This window comes from Ambystoma mexicanum, chromosome 1p (genome assembly GCF_040938575.1).
Source record: "Ambystoma mexicanum isolate Mex_15411 chromosome 1p, UKY_AmexF1_1, whole genome shotgun sequence".
NCBI classification, from domain to species: domain Eukaryota; kingdom Metazoa; phylum Chordata; class Amphibia; order Caudata; family Ambystomatidae; genus Ambystoma; species Ambystoma mexicanum.
The window spans coordinates 1,232,703,178-1,232,721,764 of NC_090921.1; positions in this window are offsets into that span (position 1 = coordinate 1,232,703,178).

Sequence of the window (18,587 nt, forward strand, 5' to 3'; positions counted from 1 at the left end):
GAAGCACCTCAAGACCTTCCTCTTTGATTTTGCTTTCTCTCCTCCTCTCCCCTGCTGAACTCCTGTCTGAAACTGCACTGGTCACCTGGCTATCCTCTGATCTCGGGCGCAGGTCCCCTCCCCCTCCAGCTTCACACCTGCACTGCCTCCCGGGCAACCCCTGCACTTGGGGGCTGTTTCTGTATCCTTGCAGTCCCCACCAGCTCTTGACACCTGGTGTCTGCACTTACCCCTGCACTTGCCAAAAGCTGGCCACACTTTTACCTATAGTTTGTATTTATTCTATTTATTTATACTGTTGATCCTATATAATGCACTGTCCCCTACTTCTCCCCCCACTTTCCCTTTCCCTCCTCCCCTGCAGTTGTGCGATATCAATGTCACCTGACCTACTAAGTTCATCTCTGTCTTCCCTCTGTTCCCCTTCCCTTGCCTCGTCGAGCCTTGAAACACTTGTGTTTAGGCGGGTTAAACATGCCATATCATATCACATCATACCTCACTCTTCTTCATCACAGTCCTCCACTAACATCACCTCCCTCTTCTTCATCACAGTCCTCCACTAACTCCACCTCACTCTTCTTCATCACAGTCCCCAACTACCCCACCTCACTCCTCCTCATCACAGTCCCCCACTAACTCTACCTCACTGTTCCTCATAGCAGTTCTCCATTATGACATCACTCTTCCTCATCGCAGTTGACCATTAACTCCACCTAACTCTTCCTTGTCAAAGGTCCCCTCTAACTATACCTCAGTCTTCCACATCACAGTACCCAACTACTCAACCTCACTTGTCCTCATCATAGACCCTCACTAACTCAATATCACTCTTCTTCATCACAGTCCCCCATTAACTCCACACCACTTTTCCTTCTAACAGTCCCCAACTACCCCACCTCACTCTTCCTTAGCACAGTACTCCACTAACTCCAACTCACTCTTCTTTGCCACATTCCCCAACTAACTCCACCTCACTCTTCTTCATCATAGTACCCTTCTTCATCACAGTACCCAACTGCCACACCTCACTCTTCCTTGTCACAGTCCTCAACTACCCCACAACACTCTTCCTTGTCACAGTCCTCAACTACCCCACAACACTCTTCCTTGCCACAGTACCCCACTAAGCCCACCTCACTTCATTTCATCACAGTCCCCAACTACCAAACCTCTCCCTTCCTCATCACCATCCTCACCAACGACTCTTCTTCACCACAGGCCCCCACAAACTCCGCCTCACTCTTCTTCTTTACAGTCCCCCACTAAATCCACCTCACTCTTATTCATCACAGTCCTGCACTAACTCCACCTCACCCTCCTTTGTCAAAGTCCCCTATTAACTCCACCTCACTCTTCTTCATCACAGTCCTCCACTGACTCACCTCAGTCTTCCTCATCACAGTCCCCCACAAACTCCACCTCACTTTTCTTCTTCACGGTCCTCCTCTAATTCCACCTCACTCTTATTCGTCACAGTCCTGCACTAACTCCACCTGAACCTCCTTTGTCAAAGTCCCACACTAATTCCACCTCACTCTTCTTCATCACAGTCCTCCACTGACTCACCTCACTCTTCCTCATCACAGTCCCCCACTAACTCTGCCTCATTTTTTGTCACAGTCCTGTCTAACTCCACCTCAGTCTTCTTCATCACAGTTCCCCACTAACTCCACCTCACTCTTCCTCATTGCAGTACTCCACTACCACAGCCTCAGTCATCCTCATCACAGTACAACGCTAACTCCACCTGAATCTTCTTCATCAAAGTTCACCACTAACTCACCTCACTCTTTTTTATCACAGTCCCCCACTTACTGGACGTCACTTTACCTCATAACAGTCCCCAAATACCCCACCTTACTCTTCCTCATCACAGTCCCTAACTAACTCTTCCTCATTTTTTGTCACAGTTCTGACTAACTACACAGTCTTCTTCAACACAGTTCCCTACTAACTCTGCCTCACTCATCCTCATAGCAGTACTCTATATCACAACCTCACTCATCCTCATCACAGTACAACACTAAATCCACCTGAATCTTTTTCGTCAAAGTTCACCACTAAAATACCTCACTCTTCTTCATCACAATCCCCCACTAACTCCAGATCACTTGACCTCGTAACAGTCCCAACTAACCCACCTCACTCTTCCTCATCATAATACTCCACTTACTCCAAATCACTCTTGTTTGCCACAACCCCCTACTAACTCCACCTCACCCTTCTTCGTCACAGTACCCAACTGCCACACCTCACATTTCCTTGTCACAGTCCCCAACTACCCCATCTCACTCTTCCTTGTCACAGTCCCCCACTAAGCCCACCTCACTCCTCTTCATCACAGTCCCCAAATACCCAACCTCACCCTTCCTTATCACTATCCCCCACCAACTCCACCTCACTCTTCCTCATCACAGTCCGCCACAAACTCCACCTCTCTCTTCTCCTTCTTCTTCACAGTCCCCCACTAACTCCACCTCACTCTTCTTCAACACAGTTTCCACCAGGCGCTGCAGGTGAGCTGATCCATCGGAGGACCCTCCTGGGCCTCTGTTTGGACTAATTTCGTTCCTGGTTTGGGCCCCCTGCCCCTGCCTGCATCCCTCTTTCCCCACTGCTTCCCGGCTTGGCCTCCTCCTTCCTCCCGCCCCTCAGCCCATCCCCGGTCCCTTATTGGCTGACTTCAAAGAGCCATCCGAGGCTCGTATCGAGCCTGCTCACCGCTGCTGCCTTTTCCACCAGGCGCTGCAGGTGAGCTGATCCATCGGAGGACCCTCCTGGGCCTCTGTTTGGACTAATTTCGGGCCTGGTTTGGGCCCCCTGCCCCTGCCTGCATCCCTCTTTCCCCACTGCTTCCCAGCTTGGCCTCCTCCTTCCTCCCGCCCCTCAGCCCATCCCCGGTCCCTTATTGGCTGATTTCAAAGAGCCATCCGAGGCTCGTATCGAGCCTGCTCACCACTGCTGCCTTTTCCACCAGGCGCTGCAGGTGAGCTGATCCATCGGAGGACCCTCCTGGGCCTCTGTTTGGACTAATTTCGTTCCTGGTTTGGGCCCCCTGCCCCTGCCTGCATCCCTCTTTCCCCACTGCTTCCCAGCTTGGCCTCCTCCTTCCTCCCGCCCCTCAGCCCATCCCCGGTCCCTTATTGGCTGATTTCAAAGAGCCATCCGAGGCTCGTATCGAGCCTGCTCACCGCTGCTGCCTTTTCCACCAGGCGCTGCAGGTGAGCTGATCCATCGGAGGACCCTCCTGGGCCTCTGTTTGGACCAATTTCGTTCCTGGTTTGGGCCCCCTGCCCCTGCCTGCATCCCTCTTTCCCCACTGCTTCCCGGCTTGGCCTCCACCTTCCTCCCGCCCCTCAGCCCATCCCCGGTCCCTTATTGGCTGATTTCAAAGAGCCATCCGAGGCTCGTATCGAGCCTGCTCACCGCTGCTGCCTTTTCCACCAGGCGCTGCAGGTGAGCTGATCCATCGGAGGACCCTCCTGGGCCTCTGTTTGGACTAATTTCGGGCCTGGTTTGGGCCCCCTGCCCCTGCCTGCATCCCTCTTTCCCCACTGCTTCCCAGCTTGGCCTCCTCCTTCCTCCCGCCCCTCAGCCCATCCCCGGTCCCTTATTGGCTGATTTCAAAGAGCCATCCGAGGCTCGTATCGAGCCTGCTCACCGCTGCTGCCTTTTCCACCAGGCGCTGCAGGTGAGCTGATCCATCGGAGGACCCTCCTGGGCCTCTGTTTGGACTAATTTCGTTCCTGGTTTGGGCCCCCTGCCTGCATCCCTCTTTCCCCACTGCTTCCCGGCTTGGCCTCCTCCTTCCTCCCGCCCCTCAGCCCATCCCCGGTCCCTTATTGGCTGACTTCAAAGAGCCATCCGAGGCTCGTATCGAGCCTGCTCACCGCTGCTGCCTTTTCCACCAGGCGCTGCAGGTGAGCTGATCCATCGGAGGACCCTCCTGGGCCTCTGTTTGGACTAATTTCGGGCCTGGTTTGGGCCCCCTGCCCCTGCCTGCATCCCTCTTTCCCCACTGCTTCCCAGCTTGGCCTCCTCCTTCCTCCCGCCCCTCAGCCCATCCCCGGTCCCTTATTGGCTGATTTCAAAGAGCCATCCGAGGCTCGTATCGAGCCTGCTCACCGCTGCTGCCTTTTCCACCAGGCGCTGCAGGTGAGCTGATCCATCGGAGGACCCTCCTGGGCCTCTGTTTGGACTAATTTCGTTCCTGGTTTGGGCCCCCTGCCCCTGCCTGCATCCCTCTTTCCCCACTGCTTCCCAGCTTGGCCTCCTCCTTCCTCCCGCCCCTCAGCCCATCCCCGGTCCCTTATTGGCTGATTTCAAAGAGCCATCCGAGGCTCGTATCGAGCCTGCTCACCGCTGCTGCCTTTTCCACCAGGCGCTGCAGGTGAGCTGATCCATCGGAGGACCCTCCTGGGCCTCTGTTTGGACTAATTTCGGGCCTGGTTTGGGCCCCCTGCCCCTGCCTGCATCCCTCTTTCCCCACTGCTTCCCAGCTTGGCCTCCTCCTTCCTCCCGCCCCTCAGCCCATCCCCGGTCCCTTATTGGCTGATTTCAAAGAGCCATCCGAGGCTCGTATCGAGCCTGCTCACCGCTGCTGCCTTTTCCACCAGGCGCTGCAGGTGAGCTGATCCATCGGAGGACCCTCCTGGGCCTCTGTTTGGACTAATTTCGTTCCTGGTTTGGGCCCCCTGCCCCTGCCTGCATCCCTCTTTCCCCACTGCTTCCCGGCTTGGCCTCCTCCTTCCTCCCGCCCCTCAGCCCATCCCCGGTCCCTTATTGGCTGACTTCAAAGAGCCATCCGAGGCTCGTATCGAGCCTGCTCACCGCTGCTGCCTTTTCCACCAGGCGCTGCAGGTGAGCTGATCCATCGGAGGACCCTCCTGGGCCTCTGTTTGGACTAATTTCGGGCCTGGTTTGGGCCCCCTGCCCCTGCCTGCATCCCTCTTTCCCCACTGCTTCCCAGCTTGGCCTCCTCCTTCCTCCCGCCCCTCAGCCCATCCTCGGTCCCTTATTGGCTGATTTCAAAGAGCCATCCGAGGCTCGTATCGAGCCTGCTCACCGCGGCCCTCGCGGGCTAAGAGTCAGCATTGCAGGCTTCCCCTGCTCAGTTCCGCCTCCCCCTCCATCCTCCGGGCCCTGATTGGTCCACCTCCCCTTTATCCTCGACTTTCCCAGGGCAGCCCTCTGCCCGGCAGCCCCTGCGGCGAAGGGCCGCAAGGCCAAGGGCGGCTCCAACAGAGGCGGCTCCAGGAAGTGTCAGCAGGTGTCCGCAGGGGAAGCCAAGGAAGCCACCAGACACCATCAAAACCGTAAGTGTTGGCTTGGGTGAAGGGTAGAGCAATTACTCTACTCCAGAAAGCTCCTGCCACTCTAACCTACATTTCAATGGCCTGCAGTATAATGTCAACCAGTGATTGTTGGCATACGCCACACCTAGATGGAATCTCTAATAACCTCTCTGTGAAAGTTGAAATTAGAAGTGTTCCCACTCTCATTTAGAAGTGTTCCAATTGCATTTAGAAGCGCACCCAATTGCATTTAGAAGTTGCGCCCATTAGCCTCCCTGAAAAAGTTGAACTTAGAATTGTTCCCAATTGCATTTAGAAGTGTACCCATTGTCATTCAGAAGTATACCCAACTGCATTTAGAAGTGTACCCAATTGCATCTAGAAGCGTACCAAATTGCAGTTAGAAGTATACCCAATTGCTTAGAAGCACCAATTAGTTACTTGACTAGTTGAACGAAGAAGTGTGCCAAAAAAAGGTGGGTCACCAATCCTAGAACTACAATCAGAAAACCCTCCTAAATCAACCCAAAGCTCACACCAACCATGAGCGCACCAACTCCACCAGTGCCCGTCAGAAACTACTCCCGTGGACCTCCTCCACTCTCCGATCTGCCCTCCTTCCCGCCCCCCGCCCTCCCAAGACAACCCACCCTCCTCCGCAATCCCTGCCAGCACCCTCTCTAAACACCAAGCCAGGGGGGCACGATGGCGTGCCACCCACCCCATGACCACTCATCTCCTGAACCACACCGCCACTCACCCCAATACCTCTCATCCCCTGAACCACACCGCCGACCCGCCTGCACTGCCCATGCCCGCTCCCCTCACTACCACGCCCCACCCTGCAATCACCCACCCCCGCCTTGCCATCTTACCCCTGCCACCTCCCCCCGCCCGACTGCACCCTTTCCCCTCCCTAAAAACTGCGCGCCTAGCCCTAGCGAGAACCGAAGCTGCCTCCCTCTCCCCCTCTGACCTCATGGAGTTGTGAATATTGGCCTGCGTCGCATCTAGATGGAATAATGCTAACCATACCACGAGTGAACCACAAAGACTAGCCTGCGCCAAATTTAGACAGAAATGTGACTGTTAGCATGTGCCACACCTAGATGGATTTTCAGAAATGTGATTGTTAGCATGTGCCACACTTGGATGGAATCTCGGGTTTGGCCTGCGCCAAATCTAGACAGAAATATGATTGTTAGCATATGCCACACTTAGATAGATTCTCAAGTTTTATGAATCTTAGCATGTCCACACTTAGATAGAATTATGAATGTTAGCATGCCCACTCTTAGATGGAATTGTGAATACTGGCATGTCCAAACCTAGATAGAATTGTGAATGTTAGCATGTCCACTCTTAGATAGAATTGTGAATGTTAGCATGTCCACACTTGGATGGAATTGTGAATGTTGGCATGTCCACTCTTGGATAGAATTGTGAATGTTAGCATGTCCACACTTAGATGGAGATGTGAATATTGGCCTACGTCGCATCTAGATGGAATTGTGAATGTTAACATGTGAAAGATGCATTAAGAAAGTGTGCCCTATAGCCTCTCCATGAATTTAGAAATGTGCCCAATAGCCTCTCTGGTAAACTGAATTTAGAAGTGTACCCAAGATCTTCTGTGACAGTTGCATTTAGAAGTGTGCCCAATAGACACTCTGGAAAGGTGCATCTAGAAGTGTGCTCAATAACCTAGCTGTGATTTTAGTAGGGTTCCCAATAGACACTCTGTGAAAGTTGCGTTAGAAGTATGTCCAATATCCCCTTAGTGAAATTTAGAAGTGCACCCATAGCCCCTCTGAGAGTTGCATTTAGAAGTGTGCCCAATAGTCTCTCTAGGAAATCGAATTTAGAAGTGTTCCCAACAGCCTCTCTGAAAATTGACTTAATAGTACGCCCAGTAGACTCTCCGTAGAAAATGGAATTTAGAAATGCGCCCAATGGCATCGCTGTGAAGGTTGCATTTAGAAGTGTAACCAATACCCTCTGTGAAAGTTGATTATAGAAGTGTATCCAATAGACGCTCTGTAAAGTTGAATTTAGAAGTGTTCCCAACAGACGCTCTATAATGTCGAATTTAGATGTGTTCCCAATAGCATCTGTGAAAGTTGACTATAGAAATGTATCCTATAGACACTCTGGAAAGTTGCATTTAGAAGTGTGCCCAATAGCCTCTAGTAAACTGAATCTAGAAGTGTGCCCAATAGCCTCTCTGTGGAAAACTGTATTTAGAAGTGCGCCCAGTACCCTCTCTGGGAAAGTTGCATTTAGAAGTGTGCTCACTGAAAGAGCATATAACCGATCATACCACACCACCATGCTTACTCTCTCCTTACATCACCACTCAACTAGAACACAGAGATACTATGACACCATTCGGTATAACTGTTCTCATACCAACATTCCGCCGCTTACTCCACATCATTCTATGTAATCACTGCTGGTTCCACACCCCCAGCCAGGCGTTTTCCTCAGGCCTAACGCAGCCACATCCGTTCCGGATAAATCCTGCCAGAACGAACACATTCTCCTGATCTCTCAACCACCACACCTACCGCTAAGAAGCAGCTACTACACGAGTCCTGCACGAGCTGCACACATACCCAGTGCTCACACGCACCTTTTGACTCTCCCTACTCTCTCTACTGATCTGAACTTCGGTTCCCAAGGGCGTTCAACCTACAAGCGCCTTCAGACCATACCAATGGTATATAAGGCGCTATATAAGTGCAAAATAACAATAACAATAACAATAACAGTCCTCCACCAAGTCCACCTCACTCTTCTTCGTCACACTACCCAACCCGTCTCTTCCTCATCACAATCCCCCACTAACTGTAGCACACTTTTCTGTCACAGTCCATGACTAGCTCCACCTCTGTCTTCTTCATCACAGTTCTCCACTAACTCCATCTCAATCTTATTCATAGCAGTACTCCACTACCACAACCTCACTCTTCCTGATCACAGTACAACACTAACTCCACCTCAATCTTCTTTGTCAAAGTTCACCACTAACTCACCTCACTCTTCTTTGCCAGAGTCCCCCACTAACTCTACCTCACTCTTCTTCATCACAATCTTACACTAAGTCCCCTGAATTCCTCTTCATTACAGTCCCCAACTACCCCACCTCAAACTTCCTCATCACAGTCCCACACATACTGCACCTCACTATTTTTGTCACAGTCATCCACTAACTCCACTTCACTCTTCTTCGTCCCAGTCCCACTCTAACTCCTCCTTACTCTTCCTCATCACAGTACTCCGCTACCACCACCTCACTCTACATTTTCACAGTCCCCAACTACCCCACCACACTCTTCATTATCACACTCTCCAACTTCCCCACCCAACTCTTCCTCATCACAATCCCCAATTACCCCATCTCACTCAACCACCTCAGAGTACTCCACTGCCGCTACCTCACTCTTCTTCATCACATTTCCCAACTAAACAACTTCAGTTCCATCATCACAGTCCCCCACTAATCCCACCCGACTCTTCCTCATCACAGTCCCCTTCTACACCACCTCACTCTTCCTCATCAGAGTCCCCGACTAACTCCACCTCACTTTTCTTCATCACAGTCCTGTAGGTATGGGTATAGAAGGAGGAGACTGACAGACAGGTGGCATGATTGCTGGCATAAACATTTATTTACTTCAAAATAAAGAGGACATCTATCTCTCCTTAACTCTAAGAGGGGTTTCCCTGCCTCAACTAAGGAACAAAGGAATCTGTCAGAATGTCAAAGTAAGTGAAAAAAGTGCCCACGTTCGTTTGTCAAAAATGCCTACTTAAGTATTTCTCATGAGGGTTGTGTTATCTACCCTGCACAAATACATGGACGTCTGGGGAACCAGTGTGCCCTGTATAGGGTAGGAGAATGAGGGAGGTTGTGGTGCAGTGTGGACATACTGCATACTCCCTGGATAGTCATCTCTAGTCCCAAAGGGGGGATCCCTCCCCATGAGATCCGCCCGCTGAAACTATCGGGTAGCGGCCTCACCTCCCTGGGCTCATGGGAAGGGCCTCTCCCTCATGGAGAAGTGACAACATCCAAGGATTCATCACAGTTACCAACTACACAAATTCAGACTACCTAGTCACAGTCCCCCATTAACCACACCTCACTATTCCTCATCACAGTACACCATTACTAATCCCTTCTTATCTAGTGGACACCTGATGTTTGTAGCTCAAGAACAGATATTGATAATAAATGATACGGCATCAGTTACGTTATCAGAAAAAAGACAGAATTGCAGATGGTGGCAGGTATAGCATAACAAATCCCTTGAAATTCAGTGAACAAGCTTTAGTTAAGAGACACTTAACGTGAATAGGTTCAGTGCAACAAAAATCCCCCTTCATCACCACTGGATTGTGGTCCATTCAATGCACTGCTCCACTAAAACACGCTCCACCTAACCTCACATTTTCTTCCATTCTGAACACTTTGAAGATGGGCTTTAAAACCCAGGCTCTCCATCTTGAGATTCCATCACAGTGTTTGCCCTCTAAGGTCGATTTTAATTGGAAAAGGTACATCATGAATCATGGTAGCAAAAGACTGCCGCCACCAGTTGATATCATCTTGCACCACCTCCCGGTCCCCTCTCCTGCCAACATTTTGGGTTTTGTTTTGTGTTCGGAAAATGTCCTCTGCTATGCTACTGGCGAAGCATCAGTTCTGCTTTGATTTAAAGGCTAACCAAATGAAACAACGTGAATAAATAAACACTGAGCCTGGTGGTTTTTATGGATGTACTAAGAGAGAAACAGGGACAAATTAAGCATATAGGACACGCAGTGTAAATATCTGTGACCTGCGGCTAAACTAAATTCGTGCCATCGTCCCCGACGTGTAAACCTACTCATTAAACCTCAATACAACATATTTATATTCCATTTTGATGTGTCCCTTGTAAAACATTAAGCAATCATTTGCTATGATTTTCACAGCAATGGCAGCACCTGGGCCCCAGTTCAATATGGCAGCTTGTAAATACAGAGTCTCATATTAAATATGTCTGTCATTAAGTCTCATAGCCTGTGCAAAAATAAATACAGGAACAAAATATACTAAGTTTCTCTGGATGAGACTTTAAAAAATGTATATTTTCTTAAAGCAATTACTGTTCTCTTTCTGTGTAAGAATGTAATTTATGCATTCGTGGGCTACTATTCAATTAAATAAATGTTGAACATTTTGTCCCTCGCACGCCCAAGAAGAATGAATTAGGGCAATCGTTTTCTGCTGCTTTAGTACACTGTGCAACAGGGAGCAGGACATTAATGAGCTGTAGATGTAAATTCCAGAGAAACATTATGTATGTTTTAACTAATAACAAATTGTGCACTTAAAGCATTTAAGTGTTTTTAGCGCTGAAAAGATTAGAGCCAGTGTCCTTTTCAAATGCATACATATCACTGCATCTTACCAGCCAAATGGAACAGTTTCTTGTTTATTGTCTTAGAGAAGTGGTACGATCCCTTTAGTAGTACCGCTGGACAAACATCCACCCAGTGGGCAGAATACCCTGTAACTGCAGAAATACTAGAGATGTTTGCTTGGCAATGGCTTAATCAACATTAAAGTTGGAAATTAGAAGATGGCAGCTCAGGAAGAGTCTTCAGCAGGCAGAGGTGTGGGGCCTCCCAGATATAGACGAGGAAGGATGCATGAGGTGATGCTGCAGGATACAGATGATGAGCCAGGGGTGGTACCACATCATATAGCTTCCTAGAACCCTTTCCACTTGTGCCTCCCCTTGCTGATGGGACAAGCAGGCACAGGCATCCCATGTCATATTTCAGGTGGGACAGGAGACATTCTCGAAACCCATGAAGCTTTGCATCTAATGATGGGGATGGGACTACTTTATCTTTCCAATGGGCTAGACTGTGAAGGGATACGAAGGCACTGTGATATGCAACCTACTCAAGTCACCTGTCAAACTTGATATACCAAGGAAGGGTTCAAAAGGTAGCTTATTGGGAACCAAGTCAATTCACATGAAATAGAAGCATGATCTGGCTAGACATAGTGCTTGCATTTCACCTTCCTGTAACCCCTCTTCCCCCACACCCTCCAGTAGCGGGAATGGTAACGAGGGAGATTCTGCATGTTTCTCACAGGTGGACACATCTGCTTGTGGTTGACCAGCACAAGCAGCCCCCATCCGCCCAACCTCTGCCCAAGCCCTTGTGCCCTCTGTGCATAACGTGCCAGTGACATCATCCACCAGCAGTGATTGGTTCTCGCCACCACCATAGCTTGTCAGTGGTGGAGCTGGTATTAGCCTTGTAGCTGTGTGCTATATGGTCAGGCATGGAAGAACTGACTGATGCATTAGGCTTGAACATACTACCTACAATGCCATATGACCATTAGTTGGTGGGTGCTGTACCCCATGAAGTGGAGGATGCAATGGAGCCGCACATTCTCCATCAGCACCATACCCTCTGATAGGTGAAGTACTGGACAATGGGTTAGGAAAAGGAAATGTAGAGAGGCCAAATATCGAAGCTGGAGGTATAGCTGTCAATAAAAAGTAGGAATCATAGGACTGGTTCTCCAATTTTGAGAAAGAGCGACAGCCGAGGCAATATGATTGCCAGTCCAAAATTGTAAAACACAGATGTTTGATGACTACGATAATGTGAAGGATGATGAACGGAGCGGTTTGTGAATACTGAACTGTACTGAAATTGGGAAGGCTGCGGAAAGGTCAGAAAAGCAGTAAACTTGAAACTGAGTGCAAGGTGGAAATTCCCAGCAGGAGAGTGAACTCGGAATTAGCAGTTACGTTGTTTTGATATAAATGAACTGCAATTTTGAATACGGAACCAAAAGAAAGTAATAATGAGTGAATGCCACATGAGTGCAAAGCAGAGAAAAGTGTTTCTTGATACAAAGGAACTGTGCACTATGGAAACTAAAGAAATCATTGTTAATGAATAAAAAGAACTGTGAATTGTATGAGCTGAGAAAAAGCAAGCATTGGCTAAGAGCCGCAAGGAAAAGCAGAACTGTGCACGTTGAAAGTTGAAACTGTGGTGACACTAGGCGAAAGCTTGATAATCCAGCAAGTGAATGGTGGGAAAACAAGTGTTGAAAAGGACTGCAAGAATATAAGTCCAATAACACTGTTGAGCTGAAGCAGTGGTGGTGTAACTGTGGAAATGTTGCCAATCAGGTGTGCCGGTTGCGTTTCCTGTGATGGGTGGACCATGTGGGCCGACAACTGCGCCTAGACTGACTGCACCCCAGTAAAGAGAAGCTACTTGACTCATATTTTAGTTTATAATTGAATAAGCAGAGAAGCTTGTACATTGTGAACTTAAAGAGATGAACTTTATAATATTGATGAAAGAGCCAAAAAGCCTGAAAGCTGGGACGAATCCTGAGGAATTGTGTTGTTGTGAAGACAGTGAGAGGCTTGAAGGAAAAGGGGAAGGGAACCCCTTGTGGTTAGAAATGACCTATTTGGAATCCGGGGGAAGGGTAAACCCCTTTCCAGCCAAGAGATGGAAGAAGCTCTAAACTTTTGTCTGAACACTTTTGCATTTGATGCTGACATCCCTACACAATTTGAAAGAGGTGTGAGAGCAAGTATAGGTTTTAGACACAGACAGACATTTACTTTGTACTTGCTGACACAGACTATCCTTAGTTTTAGATAGGTTGGAAAACCCACCTTAGCATAGAGCAAGATAGGCCTTATCCAAACCTCTTTGTGATTTTAAATAAATGTTTGTAGCCCAAATGTTCCTCAGTTGTCTGTGTCTACTTCCTGATGCCTTCACAATACACATATCTGAATACTGTAGAATGTTTGCAATTGAAGCCAGAGGCAGAAGAAGTTTTCACCAAGTTTAAGTTACAATTAGCAGAAGCGCCTGCTTTAGGGCTGCTCGACTATTAGAAGGGATTTACTTGGTATTGTCATGAGAGAAATGGGTTTGCCCCGGCTGTCCTTACTCAGAGACACAGGATTCATCATAGACCCATAGCCTATTATAGCAAGGACTTGGATCCAGTTGCAGCTGGGATACCTCCCTGCTTACGATCACTGATGGCTGTTGGCAGTGGAACAGAGTGAGGAAATCATACTGCGGTCACCATTAGAGGTGGCTGTTGCACATGCCACAGTATCACTGTAATTGAAGATAAAAATAGTGCATATGTCTGTATCAGGAACTAGGAAATGTGAAATGCTTTTATTGAACTTGTCAAACCTTACGCTAACTAGATGTTCTGTTTAGATTCCAGCATTCCTGTCGCCTACCCCACAGGAGGGAGAGCCACATGACTCCACCCCTTATGATTGTGTGTCGGTAACTGACTGACTGGTGATGCCACACACAGACCTCTCTAAAGTGCTACTGCCCAATTCACCTCGCGTACTTTGTGGATGGGTCATGATTTTGGAACCGGAATGTGCAGGTGTTTACAGGCCATGCATTATGTGCCCAAGAGTAGGTGGTGTAGAGTGGGAATTACCTCAAGTGACGTCAGCACAAGTAGCTGTACTAGTGGCCCTTATGAGGACTTGACGATTAACGGCTCAACAGTCAGTTAATATTTACACAGATTCACGTTATGCGTTTGGCAAAGCCCACATATTTGGGCAGGTCTGGAAGCAAAGAGGCTTCATGACCTCAACTGGCACACCTATAAATAGTAATAAATATGTGATGGCACTTTTGAATGCTAAAATGCTGCCTGAGTGGATTGTGCTTGTTAAATGTGCAGCATATCAGACATTGGATGACCCTATTAGCTGTGGTAATGATTTTTCTGTTCGAACAGCCAAGCTGGCAGCCACATTAGAAGGAAGTGATCCTCATATTCTGCCAGTTAAAACAGTACAGGAAGTAACTCTGTAAAAACACTGCCCACCATTGCCGCAAGGATATGGAACTCTTTGCCAACCAATCTCAGATCACGGAAGGAATACATCTTCCATCGACAATTAAAAATGCTACTTTTCCACTAATGCTACTTTAACCTGCCTCCAGACCTGTTTATATAGGTTGTCCCTTTGTGTCTTTGTTGGTGCCCCGATGCCTGTGGGTTTTTGGCGCCATAAACAAATACATAAATAAATAAAATAAATAGAAAACTGGAAGATCCGTCCAATGAAAAGAACAATTGGATTAAAAAGGGATGCTGGTTGCATGAGGACTCTCTCTGGTGAGATTAATAGGGTCAGTTAGTAGCTCAAAATATGCTAGTATTACACCTTGTCAGGATGTATCATGGGCAGGCACATATAGGAAGATATGGGATTACCATGCCGGTGGAACATTCCTGGTTTAGACCTAAATTCACCCGTATGGCACAGGAATACTGCCAAAGGTGTGTCATTTGTTTACAGAATAATGTAGGGAAAAGTTTACCAACCAGACTTGGGGAACACCCTCCCCCTTATGGCCCATTAGTAGGGTAACAAATAGATGTTCTCCAATTGCAGAGCACAATCAGTTGCAGTGTTTACTTGTGGTGGTGGATGTATTCTCTAGCTGGTTGGAGGCCTATCCCAGTAGAAAAGCAGATGCAGTGACTGTTGGAAAAATATTGATCTGTGAGTTTGTATCTAGATTTGAAATACCTTTGTGCTTTTATAGCGATCAGGACACTCATCTCATTAATAACACCTATTAATCACTTTAAACTGTTGGTGCCTTCCTGGTTTGCAGCTCTTTTCCCTACTTAAGCAGCCCTCCAGCCTCTTTTCCTTTGCAGTTGGTGAGTAGGTGCAATTGGATCTAGGTCACCTGGCCCAAGCACCACCCACCTTCTTAGCCCTGCCTCTTCCTGTTGCTCTTAACTCTTAGATCAAGGGCACCTCTTGCCCGGGCGTCTGAAGTGAAAGGAGCAAACGAAGAAAAGGGCCATTCCTGTTTGGGCGTCTTCTGACCTGGAGGACCCAGGACCCAAACCCCTGCTCAGACAACAGGTAAGCATGTGCCGACATGTGCGTTCTCCCTCTGTCCCCGCAGGCCATCCCCACCATAAACAGGCAATGCCAATGTTAACTTCTCCAGTGCTGGGTGAAGACAGGTGCTCCATGCCACTGTAAGTTGTGCATTTGTACTAGTTTTATCCTCACGCTGCAGTGCTTGTGTGCCTGCTCCCCCCTCCATTTGTTCTGGTTGCTTCCTTGTTGTTGGCCCTCCTCCCCTCCTACCATGCTCCCATTGGTTGGCGGGCCCTTTAAATCGGCCACAGAAGGCACCCCCTGCCACGGCAGCCCCCTTGGCCAAGGCTAAGGACTGCTCCAGTGGTGTCACCCGGTGTCCGCCGTGGTAGCACTTAGCCTGCAGCCATCGACTTGCTGCGACTGATCAGGTCAGTTGAATCTGGGTGTGTTGTATTGCACGGTGCTAATAAATGTAGCCTTTTTTCTCCTTCTAGGAAAGTCGAATCTGTGTGTGTTGTATTGTGCTTTGCAAAAAAAGTAGCCTTTTCCCCCTTCTAGGAAAGGTGAATATGGTGTTGTATTATGCTGTGCTCAAAAACATTTTCTTCTTGCCCCTTCTGGGAAAGTCGAATCTGTGTGTTTTCACATTCCGGTAACTGTGGCATTGTTGCTGGTTCACTCTAGGATCCCACCTAGTTCTGCCCCCCACAAGGTGTGCTGTTAATTGTTGTAAGATACTTGTTCCCCTCCTCTGTCTTCCTTTGTTGTGACTCCGGCCCCCATCTTCTCCACCTACCTCCTTCGCACCACCTATGGTGCTCTCTGTCTCTCCCATCTTCTCTAACTGCTACTCTATCTCTTACCCTATCCCTCTCACTGTGTCTGGAAGGAAGAAGTCCAAGAGGAACATCCTGGTCTTCAAACAAGGCATCCCTGTCGCTGTTACCTACACCAGTGCTTCCTCCAGACAGACTCTCACTGACATTCTCTTTGTCATCCCCTTTCAAGACCTATGGACCCTTCATATGGTCTCCGTTCTCTCTTCCTTCTCCTCCTCTCCCATTAACGGTGGCACTAGGTGGGAAGTCCTCTTGGCCCCCTTCCACACTTCCAAGACCATCACGAATGTCTCCCTGAATGGCACGTCTTGGTTCAGGCCCTCAGCCCAATCTCCTCCTTTTTGATAGATGTTTCCTGTGTCTTATCAACTTCCTCTCTTCTCCTGCTACTCCTATCGCCACTTCTTTGGAACACTCATCTTCCTCCTCTGCCCAACCTTGGGCCGCTCTACCACTTCCGCAGGGTGTACCTCAAGTCTGTATCCCTCCACAGAAGTCTTTAAAATGTAGCAACCTGTTCCATGTCGCTACTCTCAACTCTCATTCTGCTATTAGACACTCCCATGACATCTGTTAACGTCTCAAAGAACTCAATCGAGATGTCCTTGCTCTCACCGAGACATGGTTTACGGCCAGTTCTGTCGCAAGTTTTGAAACTCTGCTCCCTGTGGGCTACAAGATCCTCTCCGAACCCAGAACCAACTGTCCTGTAGGTGGAGCAGCCCTGATCTTTCCACAGTGGGTCCCACCCTCTGTCATCCCTACGCAGACCTACTCCACCTTTGAACACCTGGTCTGCAGGCTCTCTATCTCTCCTGGCCTCTCTCTAACTGTGGCCACCACCTAAAGGCAATGTGGCCAGGTCGCCCTCTACCTCTCTGAATATGCCAAACGGTCTTCTTCTTGCCCTCCCTCTACTTTTCAACTTCTCCTCCTCAGAGATCTCAATATCCACATGGATGCTTCTAATCCCTCCTTTGGGCTTTTCTGCAACCTGTGCGACACTCTCTCTCTTTCCATTCTTTCCTCTGGCTGGCACTCTCTTCCGGACACACTTTGGATGTTCTCATCACCTAAGACATCCCCTCTCTAACCTTCTCACCACTCCTCTCTCTTGGACTGACCACTTTCTACTCTCCTCTCACCTGAAACTCTCTCTCCCTCAGGCAAAACCCCCCCCAGCACTGCCACCTACATTCTCAGTCATTCGGCCCATGACGCGTGCGTCAGTGGATGTCTTTGCCTCTATTTTCTCTGCTCGTCTTACTCCTGCGACTGATTCATACCCTGACACAGCCCTTTCTAATCAGCATTTTTCTATTTCCAACACACTGGAGATCCTTGCCCCTGTCATGAGAATCCGGATGAAGCCTACCTCCAAGTGCAACTCTTGGTATGATTCTGACCTCGCAGTCCTGAAATGCAAGTGCAGAGTGGCTGAGAGGAAGTGGGGGGCTTCGGGTGCTTCTTCTGACAAAATGGCCTGGCGCCTATTCCAAAGGCAATAAAGACTCTCTTTTCTGTCCAAGAAGAGAGCATACATTCAAGCCTGTGTCTCTGCAGCCTCTAACAATGCGGCCTAACTCTTTAAAATCTACAAGGAACTGGCCATCCTCTTGCAGTCACTACATCTCCAGTTCCCTCCCCGTCCCTCTGTATGGCGCTGGCTTCTCTGCTAAAACTCAGGACATCCTGTCTTTATCTCCTACTCCTCTCCCTCTTCCTCTCTCGCCCCCCTTTAGCCATCTCTTCCTCTCCTCCTCCTTTCTCCTTTTTCTTTCTGACGACAACTGACAAGGTTTCTAGACGAGTCAGATCTATGAAAGTGTTGTCCAAGCAGGTGCTCCCCTGCTCCTCAGAATCATCAAGGAACATATTGATACCCTTGCTCCAGTGTTGGCCAATTTCTGTAATCACTCTTTCACCACTGAAACTTCCCCCTCTCCCCTTAAGCACTCCCTTGTGCACCCCTTTCTCAGGAAGCCATCTGCTGATCCTACCTGTCCGGCAAACTATCACCCAATCTCCATCACCCCTTTTCTGGGGAAGCTCTTGGAAAAGCTGGCCATCTCACATCTTATGTTCCACACTGAATCTGTTGGTTGTCTCCATGACCATCAGTCTGGTTTCATAGCTGCCAGATGCACAGAAACTGCTCTCCACAACACCTGTGAAGATCTGCTCTCTGACCCTGATTCCAGCATTCCTTCTGTCATCATCATCTTTCCTCTGATTTCAACACAGTCAACCATGCCGTCCTGATCAATTGACTCTGTGAGAACCTGGGTATCACAGATCAGGCCCTGGAGTGGCTGACCTCCTTCCTCTTGAACCACCCCCTCCAAGGTCCAACTTGAGTCCTTTCTCTCTGCCATATCTCTCTCTAGCTGTGGCGTTCCCCATGGCTCTATCTTATTACCCTGGTTTTTCAACCTCTACTTGGCCCCTTGGCACACCTGAACTCTACCTTCTCCTCTAACTTTCAGTGTTATGCAGATGATACT